The 21,228-nt window shown below is 38.5% G+C and overlaps 1 protein-coding gene across 1 annotated transcript in view; it reads left to right on the top strand.

Annotated features, from left to right (window-relative positions):
- LOC126508318 (uncharacterized) overlaps positions 1-21,228 on the top strand; it is a 141,658-nt gene that overhangs the window by 1,198 nt on the left and 119,232 nt on the right. The window lies entirely within an intron of this gene.

Here is a 21,228-nt window from a genome sequence, read left to right as displayed (position 1 = left end):
TTTTTCCTTTTCACAAGTCCCATGATAGTAATGTGCTCCAGAATATTGGGGGGTGGCTATGAAACTTTATTATAAAATTTAAGTTAAAAAATAAACCTATGTGCTAAGGATTTTTTTTTTTTCTTTAAACTAGAAGTCTGATAGAAAAACTGTAGCTGACGGAATGGAAAACTATCCTGGCTCTTCCTGGTAGCTCAAGGGAACTATACTTATCCAACTTACTGTCTCAGTCCTGATGGATTAACTTTCTTCTAACCACTTAGCCCGTGAAGTGGCTTCAATTTCAGGATGACTTTCCACCCAGGACTAGAAATTGAAAATAGCGCTCTTACCTGTATTAGAGAAGAAAATGGGCCGCTGATGGAAGGCGGTTTTTGTTGTTGTTTTTAACCTGCCTATTCCACTCTATCCTGAATTTGCCGTCTATTGGAGCATTGTGGTGTCCTACAGACTCAGTAGAGAGCCTTATAAATATTTATTCACTCAGGTGACAGGAGATGTCCTCCCTGTCAATGGAGACAATGGTGAATTTAATGCAATTGACCCAGCAGCTTTACTGCAGTTTTTAGTTATGCTTCCTTGTCTTTGTAGAACAGGTTTAAAGATTCTAGTTGGTGCCAGTTCTTTTGTTTGTTTGGCTTTTGGTTTTGGTGGTTTTATTTTGAAAAACTGTGAACATCATGTTTAAAAAGATGCCCCCAAAGACATGTGTAAGTTGAAACCCCAGGGGCTTGGTTGGTCCTGACCACTGCCATCTCCTCTACATCATGAGTAAGGACACCACTGAAAGTGTCACCATCCTTGTGAAGCCAGTAAAAATCCCATGTGCTGTGCAGAGTTGAGAAGATAAATGTCTGGAGACCTCAATGTTGCCGTTGCTATAGTATAAGGTCACTTCCAAAGAGACCTTTCATTTGTTTTGTACATATTTCTATCTTTGCCTTACTATTCTCTCAAGTTCATCTATCATTAATATTTTGATATAGATAAATTGGACTTTTTCTTCACATTCTTCTGGGCTTTATAGGTTATTTTACCTTCCTTTCCATGTAGTTCTAAGTGTTAAAGTAAGGGTCTTACATCACTCGCTTTTCTCATTTCTATGACCAAAATACCTGGTTAGAAACAACTTAAGAGAGGAATCCTTTATTTTGTCTTATAACTCAAGACATAGGGGCTGACTGGGTGGCTGGGTGGCTGGCCCCTGGCATCCTCCTCTCCTCTGGTCCTTGCTCCTCCCTTGAAGTATTCAGTGAGGCCAAAGGATAAGATTAATTCTGTTGAAATAGGAGCGGCAGGGCTGCGTCCCCGGCACCCAGCCGCCCGCATGGCTAGTTTATACCCAGAAATAATTACACGGAAACTGTATTCTTTCAAACACTGCCTGGTCCGGCTAGGTCCAGTTTCTTATTGGCTAGCTCTTACATATTGTTCTAACCCATTTCTAATATTCTGTGTAGCCCATGAGCTGGCTTACCAGAGAGGATCTTAACCTGCGTCTGTCTGGAGTGGGAGCATCATGGCGACTCCTTCCTACTCAGCTTCTTTTTCCCAGCATTCTCTTCTGTCTACTCCGCCTACCTAATTTTCTGTCCTATGAGGGCCGAGGCAGTTTCTTTATTATTACAAGACCCACCTCCATCATAATTCCCCAGAGGACATCCTTGTTAGATAAAAAAAAAAATGGGTTTGGACTAAAAGTGTATGCAGTGAGACAATTGTGGAAGCCGATGTAGAAACCAGACGAAAGGTGGGGGAAAGATGGCAGCAGTGAAGGAAGAAATGGGAGGAAAGGGGGAGAAAGGTAGAGGGAAGAGAGGGAGGAGGGAAAGGAAAAGTGGAGGAGGGGAGAAGGATGAAAAAAGTATGTCTGAGTAGGAGAGATACTGAGATTCAAGCATTGAGGATGACAACAAGGTGCAGTGTTGTGAAGGATTTAAGGAAGGAAGTTAAAGATCATGATGCCTAAGTTCCCATGTTGGAAATGACCGCTGACAAAGGGACTGGGAGAGGCTCAGTGGTTAAGAGTGTATCTTTTAAAGTGAGCATCCAAACTGCCTGAGTTCCCACAAAGCCAGTACCTGCAGTAGGATCAAAACCCAGTGCCATTGTTCTTGACTTCTCAGCAGTCCTCATTGTCTGCTATGTTCAGTGAGTCCGGTTTTATCCCATGCTTATTCAGGCCCAGTCCATCTGGCCGTAGTGAGCTCCCGATAGATCATCCCCACTGTCTCAGTGTGTGGGTGCACCCCTCGCGGTCCTGAGTTCCTTGCTCGTGCTCTCTCTCCTGCTCCTGATTTGGATCTTGGGATTTCTGTCCGGTGCTCCAATGTGGGTCTCTGTCTCTGTCTCCTTTCATTGCCTGATGAAGGTTAATATCCGGGAGGATGACGATATGTTTTTCTTTGGGTTCACCCTCTTTGTGGGAGCCTAGGCAGTTTGGATGCTCACCTTACTAGATTGAAGGAGGTGGGAGGTCCTTGGACTTCTCACAGGGCAGGGAACCCTCACTGCTCTTTGGGCTGATGAGGGAGGGGGACTTAATTGGGGGAGGAGGAGGGAAATGGGAGGCGGTGGCGGGGTGGAGGCAGATATCTTTAATAAATAAATTTTTAAAAAAAGAAAAAAAACTGGGACTAAACAAACAAAATAGGTTTTAAACTGAGTTGGACAATTTAGATTGAATTCAATACCTGCTGACAATAAATAAGGTTATTAAAAAAAAAAGAGTGTATCTTTTAAAGGATCCAAGCTCATTTCTCAACACCCACATCAAGGACCGCACCAGTCTGTATCTCCAGCTCAGGGGATTCAGTCCCCTCCTCTGGCCTCTTGTAGACAACTGTATCCACATACTCATCCAACACCCATATGCACATATTCATAATAAAAATAAAATAGAATGCTTTAAATGTTTTAAAAATTTTTCTAAAGGAAACTTTTTTTGGGAAAAGAAAACAACCTATTGTTTAGCATAACTTAGCTCCCCAATTTCAACTCACCACTTCTTTTTGAAACTTCTGTACCGTATTTTAAGACCTTGAAAAGAATGACAGAAATTGTTAATTTTTATGCATTAATAACATTCATTAAAGATGATCGTAGGGAACCTGTATGGTATTGCATGCTGTAATCCTAGCCTTTGAGTGGCTGGGACTCCTTAAAATGTCTTGAGTTTAAGCCTGGGCTACACAATGACACTTTGTCTCATTGTCTCAATTTTTTTCCAGAAAGATAAAACTATCCCTAATAATTATTTCCAAAATCATATGCTACTATTCTTAGAGAACTGGAGTATCACCTTGGTGCTTGGATGAGAAATCTAAGGTTAAGTTCATTTGCTCTCAATGGTGGCTTACTAAAGAATGAACTCAGTACAGAGGACAGGTTAAGGTGGCTTTTAATACAGTCTCAATAGGGACATTCTGCAGGGAAGGTCAGATGAGCACAGCAAAGAGGACATAGAACTGTGAGTCTCAGACCCTTGCACAGGCTATTACAAGTGTGGGAATTAGCTCTGTACTTGCCAGGACAACAGGAACCTTAGACACTAAACTACATTCCACTCCCAACCAACAGAGAAATAATTAACCATATTCTGTTTCTGTGGTTTAAGTTTGCCTTCAGCTAAAAGCTGTGGTGTGCAGCACCAAACTCAGGATGGGTGTTTGACAGGACTGGTTAACCACAACTATTACCTGGGTCCACCATTTAGCTTTCCTTAGTTTTGGACCATGAAGAGACAACTCACTTGTCTATTGTCACCAGTTTCACCTTCAGTTTTTTGTTCTTTTCTATTTTTTTAAATTCTTTTAATTGATTTTTATTGATCTTTACAGTTTTCTCTGCTCCCCTCCCTGCCTCTCACCTCCCCTCTTCAACCCTCTCCCAAGGTCCCCATGCTCACTCAAGAGATCTTGTCTTTTTCTACTTCCCATGTAGATTAGACCCATGTATGTTAGGGACCTCATTTGTTGTCTAGGTTCTCTGGGATTGTGATTTGTGGGCCTTCAGTTTTGTGGATAGTCTAGGACCCTAGGCTTCTCTTCTCTTCTGGTTCTTTTTTTTTTTTTTATTTTAGCATGACAAGCAGTTTGAGGGTTGCTGAAGTGCTGGTGTTTGAAAGAAGTTTTTTGGTTTGGTTTGGTTTGGTTTGGTTTGGTTTGGTTGGTTGGCTTTGTTTTTTGTTTGTTTGTTTGTTTGTTTATTTGCTTCCTTGCTTGCTTGCTTGCTGGTTTCTTTTTATTTTTGTTTTTCAATCAAATTTTCTCTATGTAGCCCTGGCTGTCTGGACACTAGCTATGTAGAGTGAGCTGGCCTCAAACTCACAGAGATCCACCTACCTCTGCCTCCAGAGTGGTGGGCTTAAAGGTTTGCACCATCATTGCCTGGCTGAAAGTTTTAAGATGCCTCTGAAAAATCTGCCTCCCCTTCCAATTCCATTCTTCCTCCCCTTCCATAACATAAATAGCAATCAGACTTTTGTCCATTCGAAAACTCTAAAATGCACTACACCTTTCATGGAATTTCAAAAATTCTGAGTCATGGAATGTGGAAATGGGGCTATAGTTCTAGACTTCCAGATCAAAATCTTTATCAGCTCTAACCCTTATGCAACTTGCTGCTTCCATCCCTGACAGCAACACAAAGATATGGCAATCCCTTATTAATTAACCTAACTCATAAACAATGAATTAGATCATTTACATGTTTGTGTTGGTTTAGGTTTCCTTGTATGCATCATGTGTATGCTATGCCTATGTTTCTCACACACCACTGTTAAAATCTAAAACCATAAAAAAAAATCCATAATACTTCATTGTATACTAATGGTGTGTTTAAAAATAAGCTATTAGGAACAATTAAGAGCGCTAAGAATAGACTGATTAAGGGATGGTAAACCATTCCTGACACTGCATAAGATTAAATATGCTAATCAGATTTGGGACCTGGAAAACCCAGATAAAACCAAAATAGAACAAGACTAGCCACTCAAAACCTACTTCATCTTCTTGCCATTCAAGCTGCATACTTGAATTGTATCAATGTTTCCCTCAGAGCTGAGCAATTTGTGAAGGCTTTGTTCAGGTAAACTGATTATATGTATGTATGATTATATGTAAGTGTATATTTCAGAATTGTAAAAAGTGTCTATTTTAATATGTGCTGGTCTGAGATGTTTGTGTGACAAATGATAAATAGGCAAGGAAAATGACTTGAATGTTGTATATGAAGACTATTTTCACTATGTGTCCTTCCAATGAGAAATTATCCAACAGTGTTTGTAACTTAAACTCTGTGAACAAACAAGATGGAGACATCCTGAAAAGTAGCCTAAACAATGAATTCAGGCTGCTTTTATTTATGCTAAGAAAGACATCACATGTTCATTTGAAGAGGCATTTTCCATATCGTAATTTGGTTATTCCAAATACATTGTGCCTTTGGAAAGCAAGGAAAATGCAAATGACGAGCCAAGCTTCTAAGCATAATTGAAATTCACTCTAAATGCAGAAAGGGTCAGTTTCATTTCTAAGCTGTAGACCTTGTTTTGAATTCCTATACTCTGCCTTGTTTCTATTGCAAAATTAAACTCACTAATGAGAATCAAAATGATTTTCTCTATGTTCATAGAATATTTCTTTACTTCAGAGTTAATACTACGTGATCACTCACTGGTGCCTTATATTAATCATCTAAAAGATTAAACTGAGCTCAAGAAAAAGAAAAGCTAAGGACATAAATTTTTTAATGACAGTCTCAAATGTTATATGGTTTATGTCAATTTTATAGGAAGATATTCTGGTCATGGCATGTGAGGTAAATATTCTCCAGTCAGACCTTATTAAAATAAACTGATGTTGTTGCCAGATGATCTTATGTGCCCCAAGATTTTAATGACAAGATACATTTTCTCTGCAAGACTTCTTTCATCACTTAGGATTCAAAAAGATCCTCGTTTTCCTCATTAAGACTCTAACTATTTAGCCAGGCAGTGGTGGTTGGTGTCTTTAATCCTAGAACAAGGCAGAGGCAGCCAGATTTCTGTGAGTTCCGGGCCAGTCTGGTCTTCCAGAATAGCTAGAGCTACATAGAAAAGCCTTCTCTCAATAAATAAAAACAAAACAGAATTTAACAGATACTTTTAAATCTCCATTTCCTCTGAGAATTTTAACTTCATAATACCAAGTAACTACACTAGACTCTTTATTTGGAAGCAAAGAAAAAAAAGACCAATCTCTACCATCTGCCCTTATTTGTTCTTCTTGCTAGCAACCGACCTTTATACTAACTGTAAGATAAAGCCTTTTAACTATTCAAATAAGATTTTTAATAACCTGTGAATGAACTTACAATTAAGGTGCTCATGTAATAGTCTTGGCTTCTTTCTCTTCTAGAAAAAAAAAGTTGTTCAATTAGTAACTTTGCAAATTTCTTTAAAATGATACAACAGGAATGTAACTTCGGTGGATAAACTTCTAGACTCTTTCATAAAATATGAATTTTTCATGGTCTGGTTCTTGATTATTTTTGCAATGTGTAGAATAAAAGTTCTGCATTTGTTCTGATTTGTGAAATGCATATGCTTTCAAATGTGCACTGATGTTCTTATGAGAATGGCCAGAATTCAGAGATTCTAAGGTGGAAAGTTAGCACTGATTATTTGTCTTACATAAACACAGTCCTAAAGTAATCCTAAACAACTGTTCATTTTCCTTCACCATTGGCCAGAATGCAATTTGCAAACTCTGTTAACTTAGTATATTAATTTAGTGTTCCTGTGTGTTTTGTGCACTTGCACATGCATGTGCATGTGTGTGTGTGTGTGCGCGCACGTGTGCACACACCAAAGCAGCATGTGGAGGTCAGAAAACAACATTTAGACGTCTCTTCTCTTATTCCACTGTGTGGGGTCAGTGTCTCAAATTCAGGTCATCAGACTGTGCAGAAGCAAGCCTCTTTCCACACTGAGCCTTCCTGCTGGTCCAATTTGCAAACAAAAAAAGATAATGTAGAAAATACCATATGACTTTTTAAAAACAACTTCTCCTTGCTTATAAGCAAAAGTGTTTGGATTATTCTGCAGAAGGTTATTAATGGATAAAGTGAACATTGGAAATATTTTCAATGGTGTTGCTAACCTTGTTGAAGTTTCTCTATTAAATCTTTTAGTTCAAGTCTCTTTGGGGCACTTTTATCTTCCTTACATTAATGTTCTTACCAAATTACTTATCTCATGTAATAATATTTAAGGTACCTAACAATATAATTATGAATGAGCAATGAGGTATGATATTGCTCACAGTTCTTTAAATATTGTTTAAAATACTTGGCTCAATAAGAGGCAGGCAATATTATTGCCATTAAAGCATTTTAAATAAAGTTTGTCATGTTCATCGAAATGATTTGAAAATGTAAAATTAAGTCACAGATACTTCTTAGCATCCAATAAGCAAAGCAGGGCTTTGTAAAGATTGCTTGGTATTTATTAATAGTATGTGAGATTTTTTACTACTGTCTAGAATTGATTGGTGTGGTTATAGATCAGCATTCCTTGAGTCTCAGGCAGGGAAAAAAACAGAAAGATGCTGCAGGGTTTTGCACTGAGCAATCCAAACGCTTCCACTGTGTTGCAATCCCCCATGTATTCACCAACAATTTCAGCTCATGCAGACAGTTAGGTTCAAATCATAGGAACCCTTGACTCTGTGAAGCTGAATGTCAACACAATGTCACAAGAAACACAAGCAATCAAAAAGTCAACATGATTTGTCTTCTTACTCCAGCAACCCTGGCCTGCTAATTTGACTTGCTAGATTTTTGTCACAAGTCATGGTTAGCAGGAGGTGAAAGGATATTGGGGAGGTAACACCTGAGATTAGAACACAGTTTGGGTACAGCCTGTGAACATCCACGGGACTGAGGGGGAGAATTTAATTATCTGTCACTAAGTCTTCTTCCTAGAAACTTGTTGATACAGGAAGAAATAGAATCTGCTGTTGCATCAAAACGTTGAAAAATATATATAAGCTCAGTGTGCCAGCATCAAAAGAAGGAACATAGTGTGGAACAAAGCAAAGCTGAATCCGTAGCAAGTTTCCTCTGGGCTTCCAGACCTTGGCATATTAACATTGCCAAGATTCTCTGGATAAAGTTCCATTCACCCTGCCCAATTTTATTTTTCTTTAATCTACGTTTTTTTAAATTAATTCTTTGGGACTTTCACATCTTGGGCCCCAATCCCACTCATTTCCCAGGCCTTCCATGTCTGCTCTCCACCCTTGTAGTAGCCTCCCTGGCAAAATAAACAAAAACAAAAAATAAACAAGAATTGTGCTCCTCCATCTTACCTGTCTCTCCATCACATACTCATTTGTCATAGAGACACTGAAAGATGCAATGTGTCAAGTAGTGATGGAGGTGGGTTTGTATCTTATCTGTTGCTTTCATTGGTTAATATTAAAGAAGCTGTCTCGGCCCTCATAGGACAGAAAATTAGGTAGGTGCAGTAAACAGAAGAGAATGCTGGGAAAAAGAAGCTGAGTCAAGGAGTCGCCATGGTTCTCCCACTCCAGACAGATGCAGGTTAAGATCCTCCCTGGTAAGCCAGCTCGTGGGCTACACAGAATATTAGAAATGGGTTGGAACAATATGTAAGAGCTAGCCAATAAGAAGCTGGAACTAGCTGGGCCAGGCAGTGTTTAATAGAATACAGTTTCCATGTAATTATTTCAGGCATAACCTAGCCATGTGGGCAGCCGGGTGCCGGGGACGCAGCCCCGCCACTCCTATCGCTACAAAGTAGTAGACCCTTTTGTGTTTGCCCAAGCAATTTTACTTGCAAATATTCATTGCAATGAGTTGTTGATCTGGTTCAAAGCCTGTGGCTTCTACTACACCATCAGTGTTGGACCCTTATAAAACTCCTCTTGGATATGCTGATGTTGCTCCAAGTCATGGAGATCCTGTGGCTGTGGTTCTACAGGACTGGTCCCCTTCATATACTCCAGCAGGTCATAGTTGGTGTAGATGTTGGGGTGGGCCAACTCAAAGTTTCCTGGTATGTGTGGAGCAGAAGAGTAGGTGTGTATTAAAAAATGCATATGCTTGAATCAGAAATCTTGAATATATGGCTATAAACATAAATATTTATTATGTTGCTCAACTCAAATAATTCAGATTGGAGTACAGTCTTTGAAATTTGCATTGTATTCATGTTCTTACACCAAGTCTAACCTACAACTAGCCCCTACCTCAATATACAAAATTTGAACATTATCTCTATTATAAGTATACTAGATGTTCCCAATTCTAATTTCATATTTTTCACTGGAGTCATCCTGTAGGAGAGTGAGAGGGAAGCAAAGAGCACCTGATGTACGAGACCTCCTGTGTTTAACAGAGCAAAGCAGTGAAAATCTTTAAAGCATCTTAACTAAAAACATCCTTGATATTTAGAGTCCAACATGGTGAAGAGTGAAGTGAAGCTGCTTGGTGCATCATTTCCTTGGATACTTTGCAATGCTTTTGTTTCCTCTGATGTGAAATGAGGGAATAAATGGTATCCTCAAACACACAATGGACACAGAAACTACAAGGTATTCTTATTTTAGTTCATCCTTTTCTTCCTGGTGCCACCTAATGTATCAAATTGACTACAGGTGGAATTCATCTTTCTTTGTTTAGCTAGCATAATTCTGTCTCCCCATACCTGAAAACACCAATAATAAAGAATTATAGCAAATTATACTAGACAGTACTCTTTCCTACCTGAATTTTATTCCTCTAGACTCTAGCGTCTAGAGACTCTAGTTTAATATGCATGGGGTAGACCTTTCCACCCTTCAAGATTTAGTCTCATCCTCTGAATTTTGTTTGGTCTGCTATATGTAAAGGATTGTGGTGGTCCCACACTTACGTTCATAGTAGGACTCTTACATACCTAGCTCTCAGAACTCAAAATCCTAACACATTCGTGCCCCAGTGAACACCAAAGGCCTCATTAGAGGATCAACCTAAATACTCTTGATATGGCTCAGAAACTTCTTCATAAAATGTTTGTAGAAAGGGAAAATTTGTTTTACTAGATATGAAGTTTGGTTGTTTCTATTTCAACTGAATGTGTTGTGCATATAAATGTGTATAAATAAAAATATGAATATATTCAGACTTTACAAGGGCAAGGAAACAGAGGAGTAAAGGACAACTTCCCAAAAGCACTGAGGGTTCCTTAAACAATGCTCACTAAGGATGCTTAATTCTAAGACACTACAAACAATTCGGATAGAATTATTCTCACATTCTGTATTTGAAAGTTTACATCCTCGTCACTGTCTGCCCATTGAATGCAGGTATGAAGTGATATGTGGGCTTTACTGAAATAGCTATTTTCCTACAAATTATCCATATCCCTTTCTTCTATGTTTGTACAAATTAAGTACAAAAGACTATAGTTGTTTTTTTTTTTTTTTACCTCCCATGCTACCCAAAGTCAAAAATGATGTTCAAGGGCAGGATTTTTAAACTTTGAGCATACTTTCAAAATGAATGTGAATACCATACTGCTAATACTTTTAAACTCGTACTTTTCAGAATCTGTTTTACTTGTATGGGTTAAAAAAAAAGTACAGTTTCCTGGGAAATTAGCTCAGTCAGCAAAGTGTTTTTAGAAAAGCATGAGAACCTAAGCTTGAATCCCCAAAATTCACAGAAAACCCAGGAGTGAGTGACAGACAAAGTGCTTCTTTTATTTTAGCACTGAGGAAATGGAGTCAGGGATTCTTGGAGCCCTTTAGCCTTCTAGGCCTAGGTATATTGATGATCTCCAGGTTCTTTAACATGCTTCCCAGATGTCTTCCCAGATCGATGACATCCAGGTTCTTCAAGATAGTAAGATGCAGCATGTCTTAGATAGGGTTTCTATTGCTGTGATCTAGCACTGCGGTCTTAAGAAATTTGGAAAGCAAAGAGTTTATTTTCTCTTACAAATTGTAAGTTCATCATCTACACCTCTTAAGGGCCAGAACCTAGACTTAGGAACTGAAGCAGAAGCCATGGAGAAAGGCTGATTACTGTCTTGTTCTCCATGACTTGCTCAGTCTGCTTTATTTTTTAAAAATATCTGTTAAAAAAAAAACTTTCCTATCCCACCATACATTCCAATCCAAGCTCCTACTTCCTCACTTCCCCCTACTCCCTCCACACACCCTCCCACTCCACCCCCATCCAATCCCAGAGAGGGTAAGGCACACTGCCCTGTGGAAGGTCCAAGGCCCTCCCCACTATATCCAAGCAGAGCAAGGCACCATCCAAAGAGACTAGGTTCCCAAAAAGCCAGTACACGCAGTAAGGACAAATCCCGATGCCACTACCAGTGGCCCCTCTGTTTGCCCCAGCTATGAAACTGTCAACCACACTCAGCCAGACTTGGTCCTTCTTAGTCCGACTGGAGTTGGTGAGCTCCCACTAGCTCAAGTAGACTGTTTCAGTGGGTGAACCCATCATGATCTTGACCTCTTTGCTCACATTCTCATTCCTCCCACTCTCCAACTTACCTCGGGAGTTCAGTGCAGTGCTCCGATGCAGGTCCCCGCCTCTGTACCCATCAGTCACCAGACAAAGGCTCTGGTGAAGTCCAAGACACTCATCAGTCTAACCACAGGGCAAGTCAAGATTGGGCCCTCTCTCCTCTGTTGCTTAGGGTCCTAGCTGGGGTCATCTTTGTGGACCCCTGGGAATTTATCTAGCGCCAGATTTCTGGTAATCCCATAGTGGTTCCCTCAATCAAGATATCTCTTTCATTGCTCTCATCTCTGTCCTTCCTTCATCTCCACTATCCCATTCCCTCAAGTTCTTCTCACCCTTCCCCTTCTCCCCTCTTCTTTCCCTCCCACCCTACCTTCTCCTGAACCCCCATGCTTCCAACTCTGTCAGGCAAACTTGTCTGTTTCCAATTTCCTGGTGGATCTATATATGCTTTTCTGTGGGTTCACCTTATTACTTAGCTTATCTAGGATCATGAACTATCGGCTCAATGTCCTTTGTTTATAGCTAGTATTTACTTATGAGTGAGTACATACCATAGTCTGTTTTCTTAAAGCACCCAGGACCACCAACCCAGAAGTGGTGGCACCACAGAGATCTGGACCCTCTCATATCAATCATCAGTCAAGAAAATGTATCACAGACTTGCCTATAATCCTCTGGTGAAAATATTTTTTCAACTGAGACTCCCTCTTTTCAAATGACTCAAGCTTGTGCAGAGTAAATATAAAGCTAGAAACACAGCAATTGAGGAAGACTGTAACATCTATCACTGGTGTGTGTGTGTGTGTGTGTGTGTGTGTGTGTGTGCACATGCACACAGAAACACAAGAACTTGCAGTCTTTCTGCTGCAAACTCTGTGCTAAGATCTAGGAAATAATACAAAGGAAACATTGATTTCTTGCTGATTTTATAGAAAACTAGAAGTAGCATGCCTCACAAACAGTGTTGGATGGTGTCCTGCCTTGTAATTTGAGTTTTTAATATATGAAATTATTCCATAACTTAGTTTTCTAGAATTTTAATAGTGATAAATATCTCTCATTTGTGAACTTTTCTTCCTTTATTGGTAACATAATATTATATTTCAATGTTTCAAGGGAATGATTCAGCTTATCAGTAAAATAGAAGAATTTTAAGTAATTTGTCAGAACCAGTAAAAAAATTTAAGAATGCCTTTCTGTTTTCTGAGTGTAATGATACCATGCCTCCGCTCTGCAGCAGAAAAGGGTACTAGTACTGCCTGTTTACCCTCTTCCTTATTCTTCTGTGAATTAGCATAGTGGGACAAAGCCCACTGGGATAGAAGCTCATCAAGAACAACACACCAGATACGACACAGCAGCTTCTACAACTGCAACTTTTTTGAGCTCTGCCACTGATTCTTGGAACACAACAAATAAATATTCATAAAGATACAAACCCAGAAGATCCATAACGGAATGGATTCCTCCAATATATATCATAAACCCTAGTAGCGATACACATTATTTGTGGATAAAACTAAATCCTGGGTATACATATAAAAAATAAAGTGCTTAGAACTTTTCAAATGTGAAATGGGGAGTCCTTAAAATCATTAAAAATGGAAGTGGCACAATTTAGTTTTGTTTGAAAAAAATAGTCTGGCTTCTCTGTAAATATTCAAAGGTTATGAATTTAGAAGAAAAGTACTTGAAAAGCTGTTGTGATAATCCAGATTTTAAACATTTGTTTATGCATAGTACATGTTCTGTGTGTGCACTTGCAGACAGAGTGAGACGAACTTGCCAGTGAGTTGGTAGAGCAGCTTAGAAAAGGATCTAATATGGTAAGTAGAAGCATGACTGTGACTGAATGGATGGAGATGCCACTGGCAGATGCACAGTATTAGAGGAGAAAACTGAGAAAGCAGGAGTCATCCGGGCTCGGGGGAGAAAGCAGGAGTCATCCGGGCTCGGGGGACGATAGTTCAATTTTCAGGAAGATGCATCCTCTTAACTGTTGTGTGTCGCTTCTTACCTACTAAAGAACTAAGAAGTGACTGAGTTTTAGCAATCTAGATGTCAGTTGGGACCTAGGCAAGAGTCCTGTCAGTGGAGTCCAAAGAGATAATAGACTGCTTGAAAGGAACTTGAGAAAAAGTCGAAAGGTGAAGAGTGTTGAGTCAGAAAATAGCCAAACTTCAATCTGTATTGTTGTCTAGGTATGTGACAGCTGATGGAGACGTCAGGCTGATGAGAGAATATGACACTGAGGCAAAGGGGATAATTGGGGGAAGAAAGGTCCAGAGATACTAACATTCTCAAAAAATGCTTACATCATCCACAAAATAAGGAATTTGATTGATCATGATACAGATTCAAAGAAATTTGTCATGATGGCTGAAAAGGAGAGAGACTCAGAGTCAGCTTCATTTTAGCACTAACTAAGTGGCAAATTCATCTTCTCATATGTAGGAAAGTTGGGGGAGGGGAGCAGGTAGGAGACTGAGAAAGAAAGCAAAACTCTTGCTTAAAAGATAAGAAATAAGCCTGGCGGTGGAGGCACACACCTTTAATCCCAGCACTCAGGAGGCAGAGGCAGGCAGATCTCTGTGAGTTCAAGACCAGCCTGGTCTACAAGAGCTAGTTCCAGGAGAGGCTCCAAAACCACAGAGAAACCCTGTCTCGAAAAAAAAAAAAAAAAGATAAGAAATAAGAAACCTTATCAATTTTTTGTAGGGAACTGTTGGGATGACTATAACACCTCCAAATGAAATTAAAAATTTAAAAATTCTAAACTAGGGGCTGGAGAGATGGCTCAGAGGTTAAGAGCACTGGCTGCTCTTCCAGGGGTCCAGAGTTTAATTCCCAGCAACCACATGGTGGCTCACAACCATCTGTAATGAGATCTGGGGCCCTCTTCTGTCATGCAAATGTATATGCAGGCAGAACACTGCATACGTAATAAATAAATCTAAAAAAAATTCTAAACTATGTACAAGGATTTTACTCTGATTTTCTAATCATAACTTTAAATCATTTTGAAAAAGTAGGATTCTTTAACATTGTAAAAAAAAAAAATCTTCCTCTGCCTTAGTTATTTTCTTTAAGAACTTAAAGATAGATTTGTTAGAATGTTTTTCTAAAGAAATTAGAGATAATTTTTAAAAAGCATTCAAATGATTGAAAGTCTTGAAGAAGGGCTCACATGGGACAAAAGAAACAGGAGTCGGAGATACTAAGGGACAGCTGGCTATTCCAACCCTTCATTCTATTAAGGTTCAATAGAGACAGAGACCCACATTGGAGCACTGGACTGAGCTCCCAAGGTCCAAATGAGGAGCCGGAAGGAGGAAGAACATGAGCAAGGAAGTCAGGATCGCGAGGGGTGCGCCCACCCACTGAGACCGTGGGGCTGATCTAATGGGAGCTCACCAAGGCCAGTTGGACTGGGACTGATGGAGCATGTGATCAAACCAGACTTTCTGAACGTGGCAGACAAGGAAAGCTGACTGAGAACTCAAGAACAATGGCAACGGGTTTTGATCCTACTGCATGTACTGGCTTTGTGGGAGCCTAGTCTGTTTGCATGCTCACCTTCCTAGACTTGGATGGAGGAGGAAGGACCTTGGACTTCCCACAGGGCAGGGAACGCTGACTGCTCTTTGGACTAGAGAGGGTGGGAGGGGAGGAAGGAGGAGGAGAGAAATGGATGGAGGGGAGGAGATGGAAATTTTTAATTAAAAATAAAAAATAAATAGACAATGTGTTTGCAGCATACAGTGCCAAACAGACAAATAAAGATACACTTTGCTTCCAGTACTGTAGAATTAATTATACCCTTCTGTCTGCTCATGTGACTCATATAAGCCAATTATTTAGGGCACTGCCATGAGCTAACTTTTGCACCTTTGTAGAAGTAGAAAACAAGGGAGATACAGAGGACATTTTCAACATGTTTTGCTATAAAACTGGAACTTTATTAGCTACCAACAAATCAAATACATTTAGAAACAAGAAAGGGCACCATAGTAAAACATAATTAGGTGCATGTTGGCACAGACCATCAAATTCATTTACTCATGCATATTTATGTGCTGAGCACTATGCAAAATACTGGGTACATGTTGATCAGTACATTAAATTTTCTATAACAAAGTTCTGCCCTCTCACGGTGAAAACACAAATCAACTCTAAAATTTCACAGTACGAGAAGAAGCAATACAGAGCACCTAAACAATGTGTGTCTGCTCAAAGAGAGAGTTCACCGAATTCCTAATAACCCTGGGCCTAATTCTAGTTAATCTGAGTTTCCTTTTCCCATCTTCAAAACGACAGTCTTGTATGTGATGACCTTGTCATAACTAGTCACTGTACAGTGATAGTTATGAACATAATTTATTAAATGGGCATATACAGTAAGATTGCATAAAGAATAACTGATGTTATTCGATGAGGATGGTTTGCAGCATTTTGCATTGTGTTTCTTCAAGAAAACCATTTCAAGAAAAATGTATTCCCATCTCTATCTCAGAGGTTAAAAAAAAAGTTTTACAGAGATTGTAAAAAATGCTAAGTAGCCATCTGAGCCATACGACAAACCCAGATGTTCTGAGTGTACACCCAAAGGGTTCTCCACTGAGTACAGTAGGATCGCTACATTTTCTGCTCCCACTGTATAAAACTATACAGAAATAATTTATAAACCACCCAAGTTATTTTGAAGCATTTTCAAAGTTTGCAAACCCAATATACATATAAGACAATGATTGAAGATGTCAAATTGTGTATTTGTAATATGTCCCAAATCAAATTCCCACATTGTCTTTCTAAGGGGAAAATATTATTACATTTTATATCTGCTCTATGGACTTATTCATGCTTTTAGGGAGAGAGTAGAAAGCCATCTGTAAGTGCCACTGAATGTCAACTTTTCCAGAGAACAAAGATGCTATAAGGAAGAAAATGTTATAATGCAAAAAGTTATAGTGCTACCATACTTTTTAGAATATGGATGATTTGGAATCAATAGACACCTTGATGTGAGGAATGTGGGGGAAATGAGTTGAGAGGAATTTAAGTACATTTTTACAAAAACTGGCAATAAGCCAGCCCCATTTAATTTGGCAAAATAAGCATCTTTATTGATTGGTCCACAGACAAAGGTTGCTCAGTCCTGCACATAAAACTCCCCTGGTCCTATCCATGCAAACTTCTTTCCTTTGATTTTGCAGACGTTTATTCATTGTAGCACACAAGGGCAATGAAAACCAGATCTAACTGCACACAAAGGCAGATGCCTACCAACAGCACTGCATGACTAGTAAGGATTCTACCCTCTCCCAAATACTTCTTTCCAATGCTTGCTGTTACTGAAGACATCAGCAACAGGGAATGTAAGCCTTTGTTTTACAACAGAGGTAAAGAATTTTATGTGTTAGGAAGAACTGCCAATTTTTCTAATGTGTGTATCCAGTCTCACAATATTTAAATATTGTATGCATAATGATAGTATAATGGAGGCCAAACGTCGTCTCTTATACCACTTAATTCAATGAGACTAAAAATCGAATTACTTTAAACTTAGGTCAACATCACAAAAATTAGAGTATTTTATTAGCATAAGGAAAATACAATAATAAAAAATACAAATAATAATTAAATAGTGGCTGAAAAACTGAACTATCCTCTTTCAGAGAACCTAGGTTTTGTTCCTAGCACCCACATGGAAACTAATTACAGTCCACAACTCTAGTTTCAGGATATCTTATAACCTTTCCTGACTTGATAGACACTAGTTATTTATGCACTCATGTCGACAAATACTTGTATTCATAAAATACAAATAAATTTATTAAACAATGTAACTAAGAGAGACTTACATATATCTAATCTACATGGGAAGTAGAAAAAAACCAAGAACTCCTGAGTAAATTGGGAATATGGAGACCTTGTGGGAGGGTTGAAATGGGGAGGGGAGAGTCAAGGACGGGAGCAGAGAAAAATGTAGAGCTCAATAAAAATCTATTAAAAAAACAAAAAACAATGTAACTGTATAATTTGAATCTGAAACATCCAAAACCCTGTGTTTGTGTTTGCATGTATATATCTTACATATACTTGAGTTTTCATATGGTATGACTCATTGCAATAAATAGTTGAGATTCGACTAAATAGGAAGATAGAATATTCATAGGATAATATCATATAGTCAAAGTAGAACAATGCAGAGAAGCCAGAGAAAGATAGAATGCTGACAAATAGATAAATGAGCTAATTCATAATTTGATGAAATCTAAATTCTGAATGAAAATAATTTTAAGTTTGGTACTTTCAAAAGGTACAGATAAATGAAGAGATATACATCTACTAAAAATGAGAAGGAAAAGAAGAAAAGCCTATAGGAAATGGAAACTCCTGAATACTACAGTATGTAAGTCCAATTTGATGCTTTGATGGAGGGTATGTACAAAATTAACTACATCTATGTATACTTTGTTTATTATCCTAGAGATATCTGAAAAGGGTAGATCTGTATTAGGAAATGCTATACAAATAATTTAAAGGTTGATGTGGGATTATCCTCTGTGTGCTATGAATATGTTTTATTACCATTTGTTAATAAAGAATATGCTTTAGGCTTGTGGCAGGGCAAAATAAAGCTAGGTGAGAAAACTAAACTGAATGCTGGGAGAAAGAAGGGAGAGTCACAGAGACCCCATGTAGCTACCAAAGGAGACAGAGGCCCCACACCTTTATCAGTAAACCACAAGCCTATATAAAATAATAGAAATGGGTTCATTTAAAAGATGTAAGAGCTAGCTGGAAATATGTATGAGCTAATTCGCCAAGCATTGTTGTAATAAATATAGTTTCCGTGTGCTTATTTCGGGTCTGGATGACCTGGAAATGAACAAACAGCCTCCACCTACAAGTGGTTTTGTCTTAGTTAGGGTTTTATTTCTGTGAAGAGACAATGTGACCCTCAGCACCACTTTCTTCCACGTTTCTACTAGGAAATCTGCTTTTTTTAACCAGAACTCCCAAAGTCTGCATTCCTCCAAACAAAAACATGGTCAGGCTTGTCACAGCAATACCCCACTCCTAGTACCAACTCCTGTCTTAGTTGGGGTTTTATTGCTATGAAGAGACACAATGATCACAGCAGCTCTTATAAAGGAAAACATTTAATTGTGGCTGGCTTACAGCTCAGATACTTAGTCCACTATCATAGTGTCAGGAAGCATGGCAGCATGCAGGCAGACATGGGGCTGGGGAAATTTTTGAGAGTTTTGGACCCACACACAATATGATGAAACAGTGACCCACTAGGCCTAGCTTAAACATTTGAGATCTCAAACATCTCTCCCAGTGACACACTTTCTCCAACAAAGCCACACCTACTAAACCAAGGTCATACCTCCATATAGTGTCACTCCCTATGACCAAGCATTCAAACACATGAGTCTAGGGCTCCCAATTCTATTCAAACCACCACAGAATTTTACTTACATAAGTGAATTTCTACTTTAATTATTAAATTATTATTTTTATTATTGTGTATTTAAAAGATTTAAGTAGAATATACTCATTTGGACATAATCAAATAAGCATCCACCCAATTATTAAAATCTGTTGTTAATGCATTGTTATATAACTTTCTCAATTAGTCTTCTGCAGTCTCAACACAGAAATGTTTAGAAAGAGATTGCTTTTCCGTTTCCCGACTACTCAGATGTGAATAATCACACTGAAATTATATTAATTACAACATTGTTTGGCCAATTACTCCATCATATTTATAGCTAACTCTTACATCTTAAAATAACCCATTTCTATTAATCTGTGTATCACCACTAGGCTGTGGCCCACTGGTAAGGTTCTGACTGGTGACTGGAGTCTTTCTCCTTCCATAGATATATGGCATCTGTTTGACTCTGTCTGCTTTCTCTCTATCTCTGTTCAGATTTCCTTCTTGCCATTACTCTATTAAGCCATTGACCAAAACTACTTCTTTAATACCCAATGATAATAATGCATATTCATAGCGTATAGAGGGGAATCCCATATCATCTTCACTTTTGTTTCTAAATAAAAAGGAAGGTTCTAACTTTAACATAGTAAAATTGCATATAATGAAACAGTTATCAAGCAAGAATTATAGTTACAATATTCTGTCCATTTACATTTGTTAAATTAAGGAAAATATTCTATTATCTATTCTATCTTTTTGAGTCTAAAGTTTTATATCTAATTTATCTTTTAACATAACTGAGGAAAACTATAACTATCTTCCTGCAACTCTTCAAAGACCCCAGAAGGATATAATATTACCTAGGTTACCAGGAAGTCCATTATGAGCAACTTCTAAAACTCTAGAATTGACAGAGATATCTCACTACCTGGACAATCACTGAAAGTTCTTCCATAACACTGGGGCATCCACCTTCAGCCTACAGACCCATAATATCTGGCAGACATTTCCATGAAGCAGAAAATTTGAAAGACTGTTTCACCTCTATTGTCAGTTTGTCAGTCACTTTCTTCTGTATCCTGCAGAACATCTGGCAGACTCTTTCAAGAAGTAGGAACCCTGAAGGACTGTCTCACCTTTAGGCAACAGTAGCAGTCATTTTTCTGTAGGTTCTGCATGTCTAGTTCATACATCCTACCATCATGCAGTCCAGGCAAGAGCAGTTTCTTGCCCAAATGGCTAACAAACTCCATAATGAGCCTCTTTGATGCCAATCATCCTCTTGAAGTAGATTGGTGCTGCCAGGAACAGTTGTGTCTCATTGTCAGGAAAAGTCCTAAGTTCTTAAAAACATTTTAAATGTCATATTCTGTTAGTCTTTGATATGTTTGAAGACATATCCATCTTATGTATCCATCTTAAATAAATTTCTGCACATCTAGAAAACCTAACTAACATTACTACAAGCTTGACTATTACAGATGACTATCTATTAACCTATATTTCTTAATTATACATTACATTTTTAAATGAGCTGCACAAACACAATACCTTAATCAAGAGAAGAAATATACATATAACAAAATTGACCTTAAATTTTTATCAATAAACCATGATTCATATCAATGCAAAGTATTCATCTGTATAGCAAATCCTCCTTTAAATATAAACAAACATCTATATACAATCATTTAGGTAATTTGGGCAGTGATCTCTAGACTACATCCTGCTGATGGGGCACTGTTAATCAGGTTTTCATGGAATATCCTGTATTGTAGGTCCATCTCAGCCAGCAGTCCTAAAGCTGTCATGGATGTTGGACCATCTGGGTCATTTCTTCAGTGGGTCTTATTTGATCAAGCCATATAAGCCAGTAAGGAATCCACAGCTTTCTATCATCTGTGGGAATAAGAGCAGAACCTCTTTTGCAAAGCAATATATCCTTAGACCCAAATTTTAAAGTCAAAATATCTTTAAAATATATAGGTTGGTTTAGCTTAGCAGCCAGTACAATAAAATATCTCTCTGTAATTAACTCATTCACAGTCAAAAATTTCAAAGAAATTACAATAATATACAAAATCCAGACTCTCTGTGTATTTGTCATCTTTTTTTATTTTTGTATTCAAAAAATGTACACTTCCTCCCCTTCTCCCATTCCCCTTCTGTTCCTCCACTCACCCTCCTTCCTCCCCTTCCCTCCTTAAGAGAGGGCAGGGAACCCTGTGCTGTGGGAAGCTCAAGCC

This window comes from Alexandromys fortis, unplaced genomic scaffold, assembly GCF_014885135.2.
Source record: "Alexandromys fortis isolate MF-2015 unplaced genomic scaffold, M_Fortis_MF-2015_v1.1 scaffold_61, whole genome shotgun sequence".
In the NCBI taxonomy this organism is placed as follows: domain Eukaryota; kingdom Metazoa; phylum Chordata; class Mammalia; order Rodentia; family Cricetidae; genus Alexandromys; species Alexandromys fortis.
Note: the sequence above shows the minus strand (reverse complement) of the source record. Positions and strands in the feature narration are given on the sequence as shown.